This window comes from Parasteatoda tepidariorum, unplaced genomic scaffold, assembly GCF_982258835.1.
Source record: "Parasteatoda tepidariorum strain Cologne lab strain unplaced genomic scaffold, Ptep-v5.0 scaffold_17, whole genome shotgun sequence".
Lineage (NCBI taxonomy): Eukaryota > Metazoa > Arthropoda > Arachnida > Araneae > Theridiidae > Parasteatoda > Parasteatoda tepidariorum.
In genome coordinates, this window is record NW_028257376.1 from 661,834 (window position 1) to 684,665 (window position 22,832).

Below are 22,832 nucleotides of genomic sequence, written 5' to 3' on the forward strand. Positions count from 1 at the left end.
CATTTAGGGGGTACACAGCGTGACCCTAAATTTTACTATGTATGCCTATGCGAAATAGAGTGCTCTGAGAAGCTTAAAATGAAGAAATAAGCGTTCTAAAATGCTTTAAAAATTCAAAGACATCTTTCAATGGTTAACTAACGCAAGGCGCAATATCAGACCTTAATTTTGACCCATAATATTTAAATTGGACCAGGTATTATATTACAGGGTAATAGTGTACCCCACCACAGGAAATAATTATAGGTCAATTAGGGGGTACACAGAGTGACCCTAAAGTTTACTATCTATGCCTATGCGAAATAGAGTGTTCTGAGATGCTTAAAATGAAGAAATAAGCGTTCTAAAATGCTTTAAAAATTCAAAGACATCTTTCAATGGTTAACTAACGCAAGGCGCAATATCAGACCTTAATATTGACCCATAATATTTAAATTGGACCAGGTATTATATTACAGGGTAATAGTGTACCCTACCACAGGAAATAATTATAGGTCAATTAGGGGGTACACTATGTATATTTTAAATAGTGCATTAAAACAAGGAAATACGAAGACATTTTTCAATGTTAACTAACGGCACGGTATCGGAACTTAATATTGACCTATAATTTTTAAATTGGACCACGTATTATATTACATGGTAATAGTGTACCCTACCACAGGAAATAATTATAGGTCATTTAGGGGGTACACAGCGTGACCCTAAATTTTACTATGTATGCCTATGCGAAATAGAGTGTTCTGAGAAGCTTAAAATGAAGAAATAAGCGTTCTAAAATGCTTTAAAAATTCAAAGACATCTTTCAATGGTTAACTAACGCCAGGCGCAATATCAGACCTTAATATTGACCCATAAAATTTAAATTGGACCAGGTATTATATTACAGGGTAATAGTGTACCCTACCAAAGGAAATAATTGTAGGTCAATTAGGGGGTACACAGCGTGACCCTAAAGTTTACTATGTATGCCTATGCAAAATAAAGTGTTCTGAGAAGCTTAAAATGAGGAAATAAGCGTTCGAAAATGCTTTAAAAATTCAAAGACATTTTTCTATGTTAACTAACGGCACGGTATCGGACCTTAATATTGACCTATAATTTTTAAATTGGATCACGTATTATATTACAGGGTAATAGTGCACCCTACCACAGGAAATAATTATAGGTCATTTAGGGGGTACACAGCGTGACTCTAAATTTTACTATGTATGCCTATGCGAAATAGAGTGTTCTGAGATGCTTAAAATGAAGAAATAAGCGTTCTAAAATGCTTTAAAAATTCAAAAACATCTTTCAATGGTTAACTAACGCAATTCGCAATATCAGACCTTAATATTGACCCATAATATTTAAATTGGTCCAGGTATTATATTACAGGGAAATAGTGTACCCTACCACAGGAAATAATTATAGGTCAATTAGGGGGTACACTATGTATATTTTAAATAGTGCATTAAAACAAGGAAATACGAAGACACTTTTCTATGTTAACTAACGGCACGGTATCGGACCTTAATATTGACCTATAATTTTTAAACTGGACCACGTATTATATTACAGGGTAATAGTGTGCCCTACCACAGGAAATAATTAGGGGTCATTTAGGGGGTACACAGCGTGACCCTAAATTTTACTATGTATGCCTATGCGAAATAGAGTGCTCTGAGAAGCTTAAAATGAAGAAATAAGCGTTCTAAAATGCTTTAAAAATTCAAAGACATCTTTCAATGGTTAACTAACGCAAGGCGCAATATCAGACCTTAATATTGACCCATAATATTTAAATTGGACCAGGTATTATATTACAGGGTAATAGTGTACCCTACCACAGGAAATAATTATAGGTCAATTAGGGGGTACACTATGTATATTTTAAATAGTGCATTAAAACAAGGAAATACGAAGACACTTTTCTATGTTAACTAACGGCACGGTATCGGACCTTAATATTGACCTATAATTTTTAAATTGTACCACGTATTATATTACAGGGTAATAGTGTACCTTACCACAGGAAATAATTATAGGTCAATTAGGTGGTACACAGCGTGACCCTAAAATTTACTATGTATGCCTATGCGAAATAGAGTGTTCTGAGAAGCTTAAAATGAAGAAATAAGCGTTCTAAAATGCTTTAAAAATTCAAAGACATCTTTCAATGGTTAACTAACGCAAGGCGCAATATCAGACCTTAATATTGACCCATAATATTTAAATTGGACCAGGTATTATATTACAGGGTTATAGTGTACCCTACCACAGGAAATAATTATAGGTCAATTAGGGGGTACACTATGTATATTTTAAATAGTGCATTAAAACAAGGAAATACGAAGACACTTTTCTATGTTAACTAACGGCACGGTATCGGACCTTAATATTGACCTATAATTTTTAAATTGGACCACGTATTATATTACAGGGTTATAGTGTACCCTACCACAGGAAATAATTATAGGTCAATTAGGGGGTACACAGAGAGACCCTAAAGTTTACTAGGTATGCCTATGCGAAATAAAGTGTTCTGAGAAGCTTAAAATGAGGAAATAAGCGTTCTAAAATGCTTTAAAAATTCAAAGACATTTTTCAATGTTAACTAACGGCACGGTATCGGTCCTTAATATTGAACTATAATTTTTAAATTGGACCACGTATTATATTACAGGGTAATAGTGTACCCTACCACAGGAAATAATTATAGGTCATTTAGGGGGTACACAGCGTGACCCTAAATTTTACTATGTATGCTTATGCGAAATAGAGTGTTCTGAGAAGCGTAAAATGAAGAAATAAGCGTTCTAAAATGCTTTAAAAATTCAAAGACATCTTTCAATGGTTAACTAGCGCAAGGCGCAATATCAGACCTTAATATTGACCCATAATATTTAAATTGGACCAGGTATTATATTACAGGGTAATAGTGTACCCTACCACAGGAAATAATTATAGGTCAATTAGGGGGAACACTATGTATATTTTAAATAGTGCATTAAAACAAGGAAATACGAAGACACTTTTCTATGTTAACTAACGGCACGGTATCGGACCTTAATATTGACCTATAATTTTTAAATTGTACCACGTATTATATTACAAGGTAATAGTGTACCTTACCACAGGAAATAATTATAGGTCAATTAGGTGGTACACAGCGTGACCCTAAAATTTACTATGTATGCCTATGCGAAATAGAGTGTTCTGAGAAGCTTAAAATGAAGAAATAAGCGTTCTAAAATGCTTTAAAAATTCAAAGACATCTTTCAATGGTTAACTAACGCAAGGCGCGATATCAGACCTTAATATGGAACCATAATATTTCAATTGGACCAGGTATTATATTACAGGGTAATAGTGTACCCTACAACAGGAAATAATTATAGGTCAATTAGGGGGTACACTATGTATGTTTTAAATAGTGCATTAAAACAAGAAAATACGAAGACACTTTTCTATGTTAACTAACGGCACGGTATTGCACCTTAATATTGACCTATAATTTTTAAATTGGACCACGTATTATATTACAGGGTTATAGTGTACCCTACCACAGGAAATAATTATAGGTCAATTAGGGGGTACACAGAGTGACCCTAAAGTTTACTATGTATGCCTATGCGAAATAAAGTGTTCTGAGAAGCTTAAAATGAGGAAATAAGCGTTCTAAAATGCTTTAAAAATTCAAAGACATTTTTCTATGTTAACTAACGGTACGGTATCGGTCCTTAATATTGACCTATAATTTTTAAATTGGACCACGTATTATATTAGAGGGTAATAGTGTACCCTACCACAGGAAATAATTATAGGTCATTTAGGGGGTACACAGCGTGACCCTAAATTTTACTATGTATGCCTATGCGAAATAGAGTGTTCTGAGAAGCTTAAAATGAAGAAATAAGCGTTCTAAAATGCTTTAAAAATTCAAAGACATCTTTCAATGGTTAACTAACGCAAGGCGCAATATCAAACCTTAATATTGACCCATAATATTTAAATTGAACCAGGTATTGTATTACAGGGTAATAGTGTACCCTACCACAGGAAATAATTATAGGTCAATTAGGGGTTACACTATGTATATTTTAAATAGTGCATTAAAACAAGGAAATACGAAGACATTTTTCAATGTTAACTAACGGCACGGTATCGGAACTTAATATAGACCTATAATTTTTAAATTGGACCACGTATTATATTACAGGGTAATAGTGTGCCCTACCACAGGAAATAATTAGAGGTCATTTAGGGGGTACACAGCGTGACCCTAAATTTTACTATGTATGCCTATGCGAAATAGAGTGCTCTGAGAAGCTTAAAATGAAGAAATAAGCGTTCTAAAATGCTTTAAAAATTCAAAGACATCTTTCAATGGTTAACTAACGCAAGGCGCAATATCAGACCTTAATTTTGACCCATAATATTTAAATTGGACCAGGTATTATATTACAGGGTAATAGTGTACCCCACCACAGGAAATAATTATAGGTCAATTAGGGGGTACACAGAGTGACCCTAAAGTTTACTATCTATGCCTATGCGAAATAGAGTGTTCTGAGATGCTTAAAATGAAGAAATAAGCGTTCTAAAATGCTTTAAAAATTCAAAGACATCTTTCAATGGTTAACTAACGCAAGGCGCAATATCAGACCTTAATATTGACCCATAATATTTAAATTGGACCAGGTATTATATTACAGGGTAATAGTGTACCCTACCACAGGAAATAATTATAGGTCAATTAGGGGGTACACTATGTATATTTTAAATAGTGCATTAAAACAAGGAAATACGAAGACATTTTTCAATGTTAACTAACGGCACGGTATCGGAACTTAATATTGACCTATAATTTTTAAATTGGACCACGTATTATATTACATGGTAATAGTGTACCCTACCACAGGAAATAATTATAGGTCATTTAGGGGGTACACAGCGTGACCCTAAATTTTACTATGTATGCCTATGCGAAATAGAGTGTTCTGAGAAGCTTAAAATGAAGAAATAAGCGTTCTAAAATGCTTTAAAAATTCAAAGACATCTTTCAATGGTTAACTAACGCCAGGCGCAATATCAGACCTTAATATTGACCCATAAAATTTAAATTGGACCAGGTATTATATTACAGGGTAATAGTGTACCCTACCAAAGGAAATAATTGTAGGTCAATTAGGGGGTACACAGCGTGACCCTAAAGTTTACTATGTATGCCTATGCAAAATAAAGTGTTCTGAGAAGCTTAAAATGAGGAAATAAGCGTTCGAAAATGCTTTAAAAATTCAAAGACATTTTTCTATGTTAACTAACGGCACGGTATCGGACCTTAATATTGACCTATAATTTTTAAATTGGATCACGTATTATATTACAGGGTAATAGTGCACCCTACCACAGGAAATAATTATAGGTCATTTAGGGGGTACACAGCGTGACCCTAAATTTTACTATGTATGCCTATGCGAAATAGAGTGTTCTGAGATGCTTAAAATGAAGAAATAAGCGTTCTAAAATGCTTTAAAAATTCAAAAACATCTTTCAATGGTTAACTAACGCAATTCGCAATATCAGACCTTAATATTGACCCATAATATTTAAATTGGACCAGGTATTATATTACAGGGAAATAGTGTACCCTACCACAGGAAATAATTATAGGTCAATTAGGGGGTACACTATGTATATTTTAAATAGTGCATTAAAACAAGGAAATACGAAGACACTTTTCTATGTTAACTAACGGCACGGTATCGGACCTTAATATTGACCTATAATTTTTAAACTGGACCACGTATTATATTACAGGGTTATAGTGTACCCTACCACAGGAAATAATTATAGGTCAATTAGGGGGTACACAGAGTGACCCTAAAGTTTACTATGTATGCCTATGCGAAATAAAGTGTTCTGAGAAGCTTAAAATGAGGAAATAAGCGTTCTAAAATGCTTTAAAAATTCAAAGATATCTTTCAATGGTTAACTAACGCAAGGCGCGATATCAGACCTTAATATGGAACCATAATATTTCAAGTGGACCAGGTATTATATTACAGGGTAATTGTGTACCCTACAACAGGAAATAATTATAGTTCTATTAGGGGGTACACTATGTATGTTTTAAATAGTGCATTAAAACAAGAAAATACGAAGACACTTTTCTATGTTAACTAACGGCACGGTATCGGACCTTAATATTGACCTATAATTTTTAAATTGGACCACGTATTATATTACAGGGTTATAGTGTACCCTACCACAGGAAATAATTATAGGTCAATTAGGGGGTACACAGAGTGACCCTAAAGTTTACTATGTATGCCGTTGCGAAATAAAGTGTTCTGAGAAGCTTAAAATGAGGAAATAAGCGTTCTAAAATGCTTTAAAAATTCAAAGACATTTTTCTATGTTAACTAACGGCACGGTATCGGACCTTAATATTGACCTATAATTTTTAAATTGGACCACCTATTATATTACAGGGTAATAGTGTACCCTTCCACAGGAAATAATTATAGGTCATTTAGGGGGTACACTATGTATATTTTAAATAGTGCATTAAAACAAGGAAATACGAAAACACTTTTCTATGTTAACTAACGGCACGGTATCGGACCTTAATATTGACCTATAATTTTTAAATTGTACCACGTATTATATTACAGGGTAATAGTGTACCTTACCACAGGAAATAATTATAGGTCAATTAGGTGGTTCACAGCGTGACCCTAAAATTTACTATGTATGCCTATGCGAAATAGAGTGTTCTTAGAAGCTTAAAATGAAGAAATAAGCGTTCTAAAATGCTTTAAAAATTCAAAGATATCTTTCAATGGTTAACTAACGCAAGGCGCGATATCAGACCTTAATATGGAACCATAATATTTCAAGTGGACCAGGTATTATATTACAGGGTAATTGTGTACCCTACAACAGGAAATAATTATAGTTCTATTAGGGGGTACACTATGTATGTTTTAAATAGTGCATTAAAACAAGAAAATACGAAGACACTTTTCTATGTTAACTAACGGCACGGTATCGGACCTTAATATTGACCTATAATTTTTAAATTGGACCACGTATTATATTACAGGGTTATAGTGTACCCTACCACAGGAAATAATTATAGGTCAATTAGGGGGTACACAGAGTGACCCTAAAGTTTACTATGTATGCCGTTGCGAAATAAAGTGTTCTGAGAAGCTTAAAATGAGGAAATAAGCGTTCTAAAATGCTTTAAAAATTCAAAGACATTTTTCTATGTTAACTAACGGCACGGTATCGGACCTTATTATTGACCTATAATTTTTAAATTGGACCACGTATTATATTACAGGGTAATAGTGTACCCTACCACAGGCAATAATTATAGGTCATTTAGGGGGTACACAGCGTGACCCTAAATTTTACTATGTATGCCTATGCGAAATAGAGTGTTCTGAGATGCTTAAAATGAAGAAATAAGCGTTCTAAAATGCTTTAAAAATTCAAAGACATCTTTCAATGGTTAACTAACGCAAGGCGCAATATCAGACCTTAATATTGACCCATAATAATTAAATTGGACCAGGTATTATATTACAGGGTAATAGTGTACCCTACCACAGGAAATAATTATAGGTCAATTAGGGGGTACACTATGTATATTTTAAATAGTGCATTAAAACAAGGAAATACGAAGACACTTTTCTATGTTAACTAACGGCACGGTATCGGACCTTAATATTGACCTATAATTTTTAAATTGGACTACGTATTATATTACTGTGTTATAGTGTACCCTACCACAGGAAATAATTATAGGTCAATTAGGGGGTACGCAGAGTGACCCTAAAGTTTACTATGTATGCCTATGCGAAATAAAGTGTTCTGAGAAGCTTAAAATGAGGAAATAAGCGTTCTAAAATGCTTTAAAAATTCAATGACATTTTTCTATGCTAACTAACGGCACGGTATCGGACCTTAATATTGACCTATAATTTTTAAATTGGACCACCTATTATATTACAGGGTAATAGTGTACCTTATAACAGGAAATAATTATAGGTCAATTAGGGGGTACACAGCGTGACCCTAAAGTTTACTATGTATGCCTATGCGAAATAAAGTGTTCTGAGAAGCTTAAAATGAAGAAATAAGCGTTCTAAAATGCTTTAAAAATTCAAAGACATCTTTCAATGGTTAACTAACGCAAGGCGCAATATCAGACCTTAATATTGACCCATAATATTTAAATTGGACCAGGTATTATATTACAGGGTAATAGTGTACCCCACCAAAGCAAATAATTATAGGTCAATTAGGGGGTACACAGCGTGACCCTAAAGTTTACTATGTATGCCTATGCGAAATAAAGTGTTCTGAGAAGCTTAAAATGAGGAAATAAGAGTTCTAAAATGCTTTAAAAATTCAAAGACATTTTTCTATGTTAACTAACGGCACGGTATCGGACCTTAATATTGACCTATAATTTTTAAATTGGACCACGTATTATATTACAGGGTAATAGTGTACCCTACCACAGGATATAATAATAGGTCATTTAGGGGGTACACAGCGTGACCCTAAATTTTACTATGTATGCCTATGCGAAATAGAGTGTTCTGAGATGCTTAAAATGAAGAAATAAGCGTTCTAAAATGCTTTAAAAATTCAAAGACATCTTTCAATGGTTAACTAACGCAAGGCGCAATATCAGACCTTAATATTGACCCATAATATTTAAATTGGAATAGGTATTATATTACAGGGTAATAGTGTACCCTACCACAGGAAATAATTATAGGTCAATTGGGGGGTACACTATGTATATTTTAAATAGTGCATTAAAACAAGGAAATACGAAGACACTTTTCTATGTTAACTAACGTCACGGTATCGGACCTTAATATTGACCTATAATTTTTAAATTGGACCACGTATTATATTACAGGGTTATAGTGTACCCTACCACAGGAAATAATTATAGGTCAATTAGGGGGTACACAGAGAGACCCTAAAGTTTACTATGTATGCCTATGCGAAATAAAGTGTTCTGAGAAGCTTAAAATGAGGAAATAAGTGTTCTAAAATGCTTTAAAAATACGAAGACACTTTTCTATGTTAACTAACGGCACGGTATCGGACCTTAATATTGACCTATAATTTTTAAATTGGACCACGTATTATATTACAGGGTTATAGTGTACCCTACCACAGGAAATAATTATAGGTCAATTAGGGGGTACACAGAGTGACCCTAAAGTTTACTATGTATGCCGTTGCGAAATAAAGTGTTCTGAGAAGCTTAAAATGAGGAAATAAGCGTTCTAAAATGCTTTAAAAATTCAAAGACATTTTTCTATGTTAACTAACGGCACGGTATCGGACCTTATTATTGACCTATAATTTTTAAATTGGACCACGTATTATACTACAGGGTAATAGTGTACCCTACCACAGGCAATAATTATAGGTCATTTAGGGGGTACACAGCGTGACCCTAAATTTTACTATGTATGCCTATGCGAAATAGAGTGTTCTGAGATGCTTAAAATGAAGAAATAAGCGTTCTAAAATGCTTTAAAAATTCAAAGACATCTTTCAATGGTTAACTAACGCAAGGCGCAATATCAGACCTTAATATTGACCCATAATAATTAAATTGGACCAGGTATTATATTACAGGGTAATAGTGTACCCTACCACAGGAAATAATTATAGGTCAATTAGGGGGTACACTATGTATATTTTAAATAGTGCATTAAAACAAGGAAATACGAAGACACTTTTCTATGTTAACTAACGGCACGGTATCGGACCTTAATATTGACCTATAATTTTTAAATTGGACCACGTATTATATTACTGTGTTATAGTGTACCCTACCACAGGAAATAATTATAGGTCAATTAGGGGGTACGCAGAGTGACCCTAAAGTTTACTATGTATGCCTATGCGAAATAAAGTGTTCTGAGAAGCTTAAAATGAGGAAATAAGCGTTCTAAAATGCTTTAAAAATTCAATGACATTTTTCTATGCTAACTAACGGCACGGTATCGGACCTTAATATTGACCTATAATTTTTAAATTGGACCACCTATTATATTACAAGGTAATAGTGTACCTTATAACAGGAAATAATTATAGGTCAATTAGGGGGTACACAGCGTGACCCTAAAGTTTACTATGTATGCCTATGCGAAATAAAGTGTTCTGAGAAGCTTAAAATGAAGAAATAAGCGTTCTAAAATGCTTTAAAAATTCAAAGACATCTTTCAATGGTTAACTAACGCAAGGCGCAATATCAGACCTTAATATTGACCCATAATATTTAAATTGGACCAGGTATTATATTACAGGGTAATAGTGTACCCCACCAAAGCAAATAATTATAGGTCAATTAGGGGGTACACAGCGTGACCCTAAAGTTTACTATGTATGCCTATGCGAAATAAAGTGTTCTGAGAAGCTTAAAATGAGGAAATAAGCGTTCTAAAATGCTTTAAAAATTCAAAGACATTTTTCTATGTTAACTAACGGCACGGTATCGGACCTTAATATTGACCTATAATTTTTAAATTGGACCACGTATTATATTACAGGGTAATAGTGTACCCTACCACAGGATATAATTATAGGTCATTTAGGGGGTACACAGCGTGACCCTAAATTTTACTATGTATGCCTATGCGAAATAGAGTGTTCTGAGATGCTTAAAATGAAGAAATAAGCGTTCTAAAATGCTTTAAAAATTCAAAGACATCTTTCAATGGTTAACTAACGCAAGGCGCAATATCAGACCTTAATATTGACCCATAATATTTAAATTGGAATAGGTATTATATTACAGGGTAATAGTGTACCCTACCACAGGAAATAATTATAGGTCAATTAGGGGGTACACTATGTATATTTTAAATAGTGCATTAAAACAAGGAAATACGAAGACACTTTTCTATGTTAACTAACGTCACGGTATCGGACCTTAATATTGACCTATAATTTTTAAATTGGACCACGTATTATATTACAGGGTTATAGTGTACCCTACCACAGGAAATAATTATAGGTCAATTAGGGGGTACACAGAGAGACCCTAAAGTTTACTATGTATGCCTATGCGAAATAAAGTGTTCTGAGAAGCTTAAAATGAGGAAATAAGTGTTCTAAAATGCTTTAAAAATTCAAAGACATTTTTCAATGTTAACTAACGGCACGGTATCGGACCTTAATATTGACCTATAATTTTTAAATTGGACCACGTATTATATTACAGGGTAATAGTGTACCCTACCACAGGAAATAATTATAGGTCATTTAGGGGGTACACAGCGTGACCCTAAATTGTACTATGTATGCTTATGCGAAATAGAGTGTTCTGAGAAGCTTAAAATGAAGAAATAAGCGTTCTAAAATGCTTTAAAAATTCAAAGACATCTTTCAATGGTTAACTAGCGCAAAGCGCAATATCAGACCTTAATATTGACCCATAATATTTAAAATGGACCAGGTATTATATTACAGGGTAATAGTGTACCCTACCACAGGAAATAATTATAGGTCAATTAGGGGGTACACTATGTATATTTTAAATAGTGCATTAAAACAAGGAAATACGAAGACACTTTTCTATGTTAACTAACGGCACGGTATCGGACCTTAATATTGACCTATAATTTTTAAATTGTACCACGTATTATATTACAGGGTAATAGTGTACCTTACCACAGGAAATAATTATAGGTCAATTAGGTGGTACACAGCGTGACCCTAAAATTTACTATGTATGCCTATGCGAAATAGAGTGTTCTGAGAAGCTTAAAATGAAGAAATAAGCGTTCTAAAATGCTTTAAAAATTCAAAGACATCTTTCAATGGTTAACTAACGCAGGGCGCAATATCAGACCTTAATATTGACCCATAATATTTAAATTGGACCAGGTATTATATTACAGGGTTATAGTGTACCCTACCACAGGAAATAATTATAGGTCAATTAGGGGGTACACTATGTATATTTTAAATAGTGCATTAAAACAAGGAAATACGAAGACACTTTTCTATGTTAACTAACGGCACGGTATCGGACCTTAATATTGACCTATAATTTTTAAATTGGACCACGTATTATATTACAGGGTTATAGTGTACCCTACCACAGGAAATAATTATAGGTCAATTAGGGGGTACACAGAGAGACCCTAAAGTTTACTAGGTATGCCTATGCGAAATAAAGTGTTCTGAGAAGCTTAAAATGAGGAAATAAGCGTTCTAAAATGCTTTAAAAATTCAAAGACATTTTTCAATGTTAACTAACGGCACGGTATCGGTCCTTAATATTGACCTATAATTTTTAAATTGGACCACGTATTATATTACAGGGTAATAGTGTACCCTACCACAGGAAATAATTATAGGTCATTTAGGGGGTACACAGCGTGACCCTAAATTTTACTATGTATGCTTATGCGAAATAGAGTGTTCTGAGAAGCGTAAAATGAAGAAATAAGCGTTCTAAAATGCTTTAAAAATTCAAAGACATCTTTCAATGGTTAACTAGCGCAAGGCGCAATATCAGACCTTAATATTGACCCATAATATTTAAATTGGACCAGGTATTATATTACAGGGTAATAGTGTACCCTACCACAGGAAATAATTATAGGTCAATTAGGGGGTACACTATGTATATTTTAAATAGTGCATTAAAACAAGGAAATACGAAGACGCTTTTCTATGTTAACTAACGGCACGGTATCGGACCTTAATATTGACCTATAATTTTTAAATTGTACCACGTATTATATTACAAGGTAATAGTGTACCTTACCACAGGAAATAATTATAGGTCAATTAGGTGGTACACAGCGTGACCCTAAAATTTACTATGTATGCCTATGCGAAATAGAGTGTTCTGAGAAGCTTAAAATGAAGAAATAAGCGTTCTAAAATGCTTTAAAAATTCAAAGACATCTTTCAATGGTTAACTAACGCAAGGCGCGATATCAGACCTTAATATGGAACCATAATATTTCAATTGGACTAGGTATTATATTACAGGGTAATAGTGTACCCTAAAACAGGAAATAATTATAGGTCAATTAGGGGGTACACTATGTATGTTTTAAATAGTGCATTAAAACAAGAAAATACGAAGACACTTTTCTATGTTAACTAACGGCACGGTATTGCACCTTAATATTGACCTATAATTTTTAAATTGGACCACGTATTATATTACAGGGTTATAGTGTACCCTACCACAGGAAATAATTATAGGTCAATTAGGGGGTACACAGAGTGACCCTAAAGTTTACTATGTATGCCTATGCGAAATAAAGTGTTCTGAGAAGCTTAAAATGAGGAAATAAGCGTTCTAAAATGCTTTAAAAATTCAAAGACATTTTTCTATGTTAACTAACGGTACGGTATCGGTCCTTAATATTGACCAATAATTTTTAAATTGGACCACGTATTATATTAGAGGGTAATAGTGTACCCTACCACAGGAAATAATTATAGGTCATTTAGGGGGTACACAGCGTGACCCTAAATTTTACTATGTATGCCTATGCGAAATAGAGTGTTCTGAGAAGCTTAAAATGAAGAAATAAGCGTTCTAAAATGCTTTAAAAATTCAAAGACATCTTTCAATGGTTAACTAACGCAAGGCGCAATATCAAACCTTAATATTGACCCATAATATTTAAATTGAACCAGGTATTGTATTACAGGGTAATAGTGTACCCTACCACAGGAAATAATTATAGGTCAATTAGGGGGTACACTATGTATATTTTAAATAGTGCATTAAAACAAGGAAATACGAAGACATTTTTCAATGTTAACTAACGGCACGGTATCGGAACTTAATATAGACCTATAATTTTTAAATTAGACCACGTATTATATTACAGGGTAATAGTGTGCCCTACCACAGGAAATAATTAGAGGTCATTTAGGGGGTACACAGCGTGACCCTAAATTTTACTATGTATGCCTATGCGAAATAGAGTGCTCTGAGAAGCTTAAAATGAAGAAATAAGCGTTCTAAAATGCTTTAAAAATTCAAAGACATCTTTCAATGGTTAACTAACGCAAGGCGCAATATCAGACCTTAATATTGACCCATAATATTTAAATTGGACCAGGTATTATATTACAGGGTAATAGTGTACCCCACCAAAGGAAATAATTATAGGTCAATTAGGGGGTACACAGCGTGACCCTAAAGTTTACTATGTATGCCTATGCGAAATAAAGTGTTCTGAGAAGCTTAAAATGAGGAAATAAGCGTTCTAAAATGCTTTAAAAATTCAAAGACATTTTTCTATGTTAACTAACGGCACGGTATCGGACCTTAATATTGACCTATAATTTTTAAATTAAACCACGTATTATATTACAGGGTAATAGTGTACCCTACCACAGGATATAATTATAGGTCATTTAGGGGGTACACAGCGTGACCCTAAATTTTACTATGTATGCCTATGCGAAATAGAGTGTTCTGAGATGCTTAAAATGAAGAAATAAGCGTTCTAAAATGCTTTAAAAATTCAAAGACATCTTTCAATGGTTAACTAACGCAAGGCGCAATATCAGACCTTAATATTGACCCATAATATTTAAATTGGAATAGGTATTATATTACAGGGTAATAGTGTACCCTACCACAGGAAATAATTATAGGTCAATTAGGGGGTACACTATGTATATTTTAAATAGTGCATTAAAACAAGGAAATACGAAGACACTTTTCTATGTTAACTAACGTCACGGTATCGGACCTTAATATTGACCTATAATTTTTAAATTGGACCACGTATTATATTACAGGGTTATAGTGTACCCTACCACAGGAAATAATTATAGGTCATTTAGGGGGTACACAGCGTGACCCTAAATTTTACTATGTATGCTTATGCGAAATAGAGTGTTCTGAGAAGCTTAAAATGAAGAAATAAGCGTTCTAAAATGCTTTAAAAATTCAAAGACATCTTTCAATGGTTAACTAGCGCAAGGCGCAATATCAGACCTTAATATTGACCCATAATATTTAAATTGGACCACGTATTATATTACAGGGTTATAGTGTACCCTTCCACAGGAAATAATTATAGGTCAATTAGGGGGTACACAGAGTGACCCTAAAGTTTACTATGTATGCCTATGCGAAATAAAGTGTTCTGAGAAGCTTAAAATGAGGAAATAAGCGTTCTAAAATGCTTTAAAAATTCAAAGACATTTTTTTATGTTAACTAACGGTACGGTACCGGACCTTAATATTGACCTATAATTTTTAAATTGGACCACGTATTATATTAGAGGGTAATAGTGTACCCTACCACAGGAAATAATTATAGGTCATTTAGGGGGTACACAGCGTGACACTAAATTTTACTATGTATGCCTATGCGAAATAGAGTGTTCTAAGAAGCTTAAAATGAAGAAATAAGCGTTCTAAAATGCTTTAAAAATTCAAAGACATCTTTCAATGGTTAACTAACGCAAGGCGCAATATCAAGCCTTAATATTGACCCATAATATTTAAATTGAACCAGGTATTGTATTACAGGGTAATAGTGTACCCTACCACAGGAAATAATTATAGGTCAATTAGGGGGTACACTATGTATATTTTAAATAGTGCATTAAAACAAGGAAATACGAAGACATTTTTCAATGTTAACTAACGGCACGGTATCGGAACTTAATATAGACCTATAATTTTTAAATTGGACCACGTATTATATTACAGGGTAATAGTGTGCCCTACCACAGGAAATAATTATAGGTCATTTAGGGGGTACACAGCGTGACCCTAAATTTTACTACGTATGCCTATGCGAAATAGAGTGTTCTGAGAAGCTTAAAATGAGGAAATAAGCGTTCCAAAATGCTTTAAAAATTCAAAGACATTTTTCTATGTTAACTAACGGCACGGTATCGGACCTTAATATTGACCTATAATTTTTAAATTGGACCACGTATTATATTACAGGGTAATAGTGTACCTACCACAGGATATAATTATAGGTCATTTAGGGGGTACACAGCGTGACCCTAAATTTTACTATGTATGCCTATGCGAAATAGAGTGTTCTGAGATGCTTAAAATGAAGAAATAAGCGTTCTAAAATGCTTTAAAAATTCAAAGACATCTTTCAATGGTTAACTAACGCAAGGCGCAATATCAGACCTTAATATTGACCCATAATATTTAAATTGGAATAGGTATTATATTACAGGGTAATAGTGTACCCTACCACAGGAAATAATTATAGGTCAATTAGGGGGTACACTATGTATATTTTAAATAGTGCATTAAAACAAGGAAATACGAAGACACTTTTCTATGTTAACTAACGTCACGGTATCGGACCTTAATATTGACCTATAATTTTTAAATTGGACCACGTATTATATTACAGGGTTATAGTGTACCCTACCACAGGAAATAATTATAGGTCAATTAGGGGGTACACAGAGAGACCCTAAAGTTTACTATGTATGCCTATGCGAAATAAAGTGTTCTGAGAAGCTTAAAATGAGGAAATAAGCGTTCTAAAATGCTTTAAAAATTCAAAGACATTTTTCAATGTTAACTAACGGCACGGTATCGGACCTTAATATTGACCTATAATTTTTTATATTGGACCACGTATTATATTACAGGGTAATAGTGTACCCTACCACAGGAAATAATTATAGGTCATTTAGGGGGTACACAGCGTGACCCTAAATTTTACTATGTATGCTTATGCGAAATAGAGTGTTTTGAGAAGCTTAAAATGAAGAAATAAGCGTTCTAAAATGCTTTAAAAATTCAAAGACATCTTTCAATGGTTAACTAGCGCAAGGCGCAATATCAGACCTTAATATTGACCCATAATATTTAAATTGGACCAGGTATTATATTACAGGGTAATAGTGTACCCTACCACAGGAAATAATTATAGGTCAATTAGGGGGTACACTATGTATATTTTAAATAGTGCATTAAAACAAGGAAATACGAAGACATTTTTCAATGTTAACTAACGGCACGGTATCGGAACTTAATATAGACCTATAATTTTTAAATTGGACCACGTATTATATTACAGGGTAATAGTGTGCCCTACCACAGGAAATAATTAGAGGTCATTTAGGGGGTACACAGCGTGACCCTAAATTTTACTATGTATGCCTATGCGAAATAGAGTGCTCTGAGAAGCTTAAAATGAAGAAATAAGCGTTCTAAAATGCTTTAAAAATTCAAAGACATCTTTCAATGGTTAACTAACGCAAGGCGCAATATCAGACCTTAATATTGACCCATAATATTTAAATTGGACCAGGTATTATATTACAGGGTAATAGTGTACCCCACCAAAGGAAATAATTATAGGTCAATTAGGGGGTACACAGCGTGACCCTAAAGTTTACTATGTATGCCTATGCGAAATAAAGTGTTCTGAGAAGCTTAAAATGAGGAAATAAGCGTTCTAAAATGCTTTAAAAATTCAAAGACATTTTTCTATGTTAACTAACGGCACGGTATCGGACCTTAATATTGACCTATAATTTTTAAATTAAACCACGTATTATATTACAGGGTAATAGTGTACCCTACCACAGGATATAATTATAGGTCATTTAGGGGGTACACAGCGTGACCCTAAATTTTACTATGTATGCCTATGCGAAATAGAGTGTTCTGAGATGCTTAAAATGAAGAAATAAGCGTTCTAAAATGCTTTAAAAATTCAAAGACATCTTTCAATGGTTAACTAACGCAAGGCGCAATATCAGACCTTAATATTGACCCATAATATTTAAATTGGAATAGGTATTATATTACAGGGTAATAGTGTACCCTACCACAGGAAATAATTATAGGTCAATTAGGGGGTACACTATGTATATTTTAAATAGTGCATTAAAACAAGGAAATACGAAGACACTTTTCTATGTTAACTAACGTCACGGTATCGGACCTTAATATTGACCTATAATTTTTAAATTGGACCACGTATTATATTACAGGGTTATAGTGTACCCTACCACAGGAAATAATTATAGGTCATTTAGGGGGTACACAGCGTGACCCTAAATTTTACTATGTATGCTTATGCGAAATAGAGTGTTCTGAGAAGCTTAAAATGAAGAAATAAGCGTTCTAAAATGCTTTAAAAATTCAAAGACATCTTTCAATGGTTAACTAGCGCAAGGCGCAATATCAGACCTTAATATTGACCCATAATATTTAAATTGGACCACGTATTATATTACAGGGTTATAGTGTACCCTACCACAGGAAATAATTATAGGTCAATTAGGGGGTACACAGAGTGACCCTAAAGTTTACTATGTATGCCTATGCGAAATAAAGTGTTCTGAGAAGCTTAAAATGAGGAAATAAGCGTTCTAAAATGCTTTAAAAATTCAAAGACATTTTTTTATGTTAACTAACGGTACGGTATCGGACCTTAATATTGACCTATAATTTTTAAATTGGACCACGTATTATATTAGAGGGTAATAGTGTACCCTACCACAGGAAATAATTATAGGTCATTTAGGGGGTACACAGCGTGACCCTAAATTTTACTATGTATGCCTATGCGAAATAGAGTGTTCTGAGAAGCTTAAAATGAAGAAATAAGCGTTCTAAAATGCTTTAAAAATTCAAAGACATCTTTCAATGGTTAACTAACGCAAGGCGCAATATCAAACCTTAATATTGACCCATAATATTTAAATTGAACCAGGTATTGTATTACAGGGTAATAGTGTACCCTACCACAGGAAATAATTATAGGTCAATTAGGGGGTACACTATGTATATTTTAAATAGTGCATTAAAACAAGGAAATACGAAGACATTTTTCAATGTTAACTAACGGCACGGTATCGGAACTTAATATAGACCTATAATTTTTAAATTGGACCACGTATTATATTACAGGGTAATAGTGTGCCCTACCACAGGAAATAATTATAGGTCATTTAGGGGGTACACAGCGTGACCCTAAATTTTACTACGTATGCCTATGCGAAATAGAGTGTTCTGAGAAGCTTAAAATGAGGAAATAAGCGTTCTAAAATGCTTTAAAAATTCAAAGACATCTTTCAATGGTTAACTAACGCAAGGCGCAATATCAGACCTTAATATTGACCCATAATATTTAAATTGGAATAGGTATTATATTACAGGGTAATAGTGTACCCTACCACAGGAAATAATTATAGGTCAATTAGGGGGTACACTATGTATATTTTAAATAGTGCATTAAAACAAGGAAATACGAAGACACTTTTCTATGTTAACTAACGTCACGGTATCGGACCTTAATATTGACCTATAATTTTTAAATTGGACCACGTATTATATTACAGGGTTATAGTGTACCCTACCACAGGAAATAATTATAGGTCAATTAGGGGGTACACAGAGAGACCCTAAAGTTTACTATGTATGCCTATGCGAAATAAAGTGTTCTGAGAAGCTTAAAATGAGGAAATAAGCGTTCTAAAATGCTTTAAAAATTCAAAGACATTTTTCAATGTTAACTAACGGCACGGTATCGGACCTTAATATTGACCTATAATTTTTAAATTGGACCACGTATTATATTACAGGGTAATAGTGTACCCTACCACAGGATATAATTATAGGTCATTTAGGGGGTACACAGCGTGACCCTAAAGTTTACTATGTATTGCTATGCGAAATAAAGTGTTCTGAGAAGCTTAAAATGAAGAAATAAGCGTTCTAAAATGCTTTAAAAATTCAAAGACATCTTTCAATGGTTAACTAACGCAAGGCGCAATATCAAACCTTAATATTGACCCATAATATTTAAATTGAACCAGGTATTGTATTACAGGGTAATAGTGTACCCTACCACAGGAAATAATTATAGGTCAATTAGGGGGTACACTATGAATATTTTAAATAGTGCATTAAAACAAGGAAATACGAAGACATTTTTCAATGTTAAATAACGGCACGGTATCGGAACTTAATATTGACCTATAATTTTTAAATTGGAACACGTATTATATTACAGGGTAATAGTGTACCCTACAACAGGAAATAATTATAGGTCATTTAGGGGGTACACAGCGTGACCCTAAATTTTACTATGTATGCCTATGCGAAATAGAGTGTTCTGAGAAGCTTAAAATGAAGAAATAAGCGTTCTAAAATGCTTTAAAAATTCAAAGACATCTTTCAATGGTTAACTAACGCAAGGCGCAATATCAGACCTTAATATTGACCCATAATATTTAAATTGGACCAGGTATTATATTACAGGGTAATAGTGTACCCTTCCAAAGGAAATAATTATAGGTCAATTAGGGGGTACACAGCGTGACCCTAAAGTTTACTATGTATGCCTATGCGAAATAAAGTGTTCTGAGAAGCTTAAAATGAGGAAATAAGCGTTCTAAAATGCTTTAAAAATTCAAAGACATTTTTCTATGTTAACTAACGGCACGGTATCCTACCTTAATATTGACCTATAATTTTTAAATTGGACCACGTATTATATTACAGGGTAATAGTGTACCCTACAACAGGATATAATTATAGGTCATTTAGGGGGTTCACAGCGTGACCCTAAATTTTACTATGTATGCCTATGCGAAATAGAGTGTTCTGAGATGCTTAAAATGAAGAAATAAGCGTTCTAAAATGCTTTAAAATTCAAAGACATCTTTCAATGGTTAACTAACGCAAGGCGCAATATCAGACATTAATATTGACCCATAATATTTAAATTGGACAAGGTATTATATTACAGGGTAATAGTGTACCCTACCACAGGAAATAATTATAGGTCAATTAGGGGGTACACTATGTATATTTTAAATAGTGCATTAAAACAAGGAAATACGAAGACACTTTTCTATGTTAACTAACGGCACGGTATCGGACCTTAATATTGACCTATAATTTTTAAATTGGACCACGTATTATATTACAGGGTTATAGTGTACCCTACCACAGGAAATAATTATAGGTCAATTAGGGGGTACACATCGTGACCCTAAAGTTTACTATGTATGCTTATGCGAAATAGAGTGTTCTGAGAAGCTTAAAATGAAGAAATAAGCGTTCTAAAATGCTTTAAAAATTCAAAGACATCTTTCAATGGTTAACTAGCGCAAGGCGCAATATCAGACCTTAATATTGACCCATAATATTTAAATTGGACCAGGTATTGTATTACAGGGTAATAGTGTACCCTACCACAGGAAATAATTATAGGTCAATTAGGGGGTACACTATGTATATTTTAAATAGAGCATTAAAACAAGGAAATACGAAGACACTTTTCTATGTTAACTAACGGCACGGTATCGGATCTTAATATTGACCTATAATTTTTAAATTGGACCACGTATTATATTATAGGGTAATAGTGTACCCTACCACAGGAAATAATTATAGGTCAATTAGAGGGTACACAGCGTGACCCTAAAGTTTACTATGTATGCCTATGCGAAATAGAGTGTTCTGAGAAGCTTAAAATGAAGAAATTAGCGTTCTAAAATGCTTTAAAAATTCAAAGACATCTTTCAATGGTTAACTAACGCAAGGCGCAATATCAGACCTTAATATTGACCCATAATATTTGAATTGGACCAGGTATTATATTACGGGGTAATAGTGTACCCTACCACAGGAAATAATTATAGGTCAGTTAGGGGATACACTATGTATATTTTAAATAGTGCATTAAAACAAGGAAATACGAAGACACTTTTCTATGTTAACTAACGGCCCGGTATCGGACCTTAATATTGACCTATAATTTTTAAATTGGACCACGTATTATATTACATGATAATAATGTACCCTACCACAGGAAATAATTTTAGGTCAATTAGGCTGTACACAGTGTGACCCTAAAGTTTACTATGTATGCCTATGAGAAATAAAGTGTTCTGAGAAGCTTTAAATGAAGAAATAAGCGTTCTAAAATGCTTTAAAAATTTAAAGACATCTTTCAATGGTTAACTAACGCTAGGCGCAATATCAGACCTTAATATTGACCCATAATATTTAAATTGGACCAGGTATTATATTACAGGGTAATAGTGTACCCTACCACAGGAAATATTTATAGGTCAATTAGGGGGTACACTATGTATATTTTAAATAGTGCATTAAAACAAGGAAATACGAAGACACTTTTCTATGTTAACTAACGGCCCGGTATCGGACCTTAATATTGACCTATAATTTTTAAACTGGACCACGTATTATATTACAGGGTTATAGTGTACCCTACCACAGGAAATAATTATAGGTCAATTAGGGGGTACACAGAGTGACCCTAAAGTTTACTATGTATGCCTATGCGAAATAAAGTGTTCTGAGAAGCTTAAAATGAGGAAATAAGCGTTCTAAAATGCTTTAAAAATTCAAAGACATTTTTCTAGGATAACTAACGGCACGGTATCGGACCTTAATATTGACCTATAATTTTTAAATTGTACCACGTATTATATTACAGGGTAATAGTGTACCTTACCACAGGAAATAATTATAGGTCAATTAGGTGGTACACAGCATGACCCTAAAATTTACTATGTATGCCTATGCGAAATAGAGTGTTCTGAGAAGCTTAAAATGAAGAAATAAGCGTTCTAAAATGCTTTAAAAATTCAAAGACATCTTTCAATGGTTAACTAACGCAAGGCGCGATATCAGACCTTAATATGGAACCATAATATTTCAATTGGACCAGGTATTATATTACAGGGTAATAGTGTACCCTACAACAGGAAATAATTATAGGTCAATTAGGGGGTACACTATGTATGTTTTAAATAGTGCATTAAAACAAGAA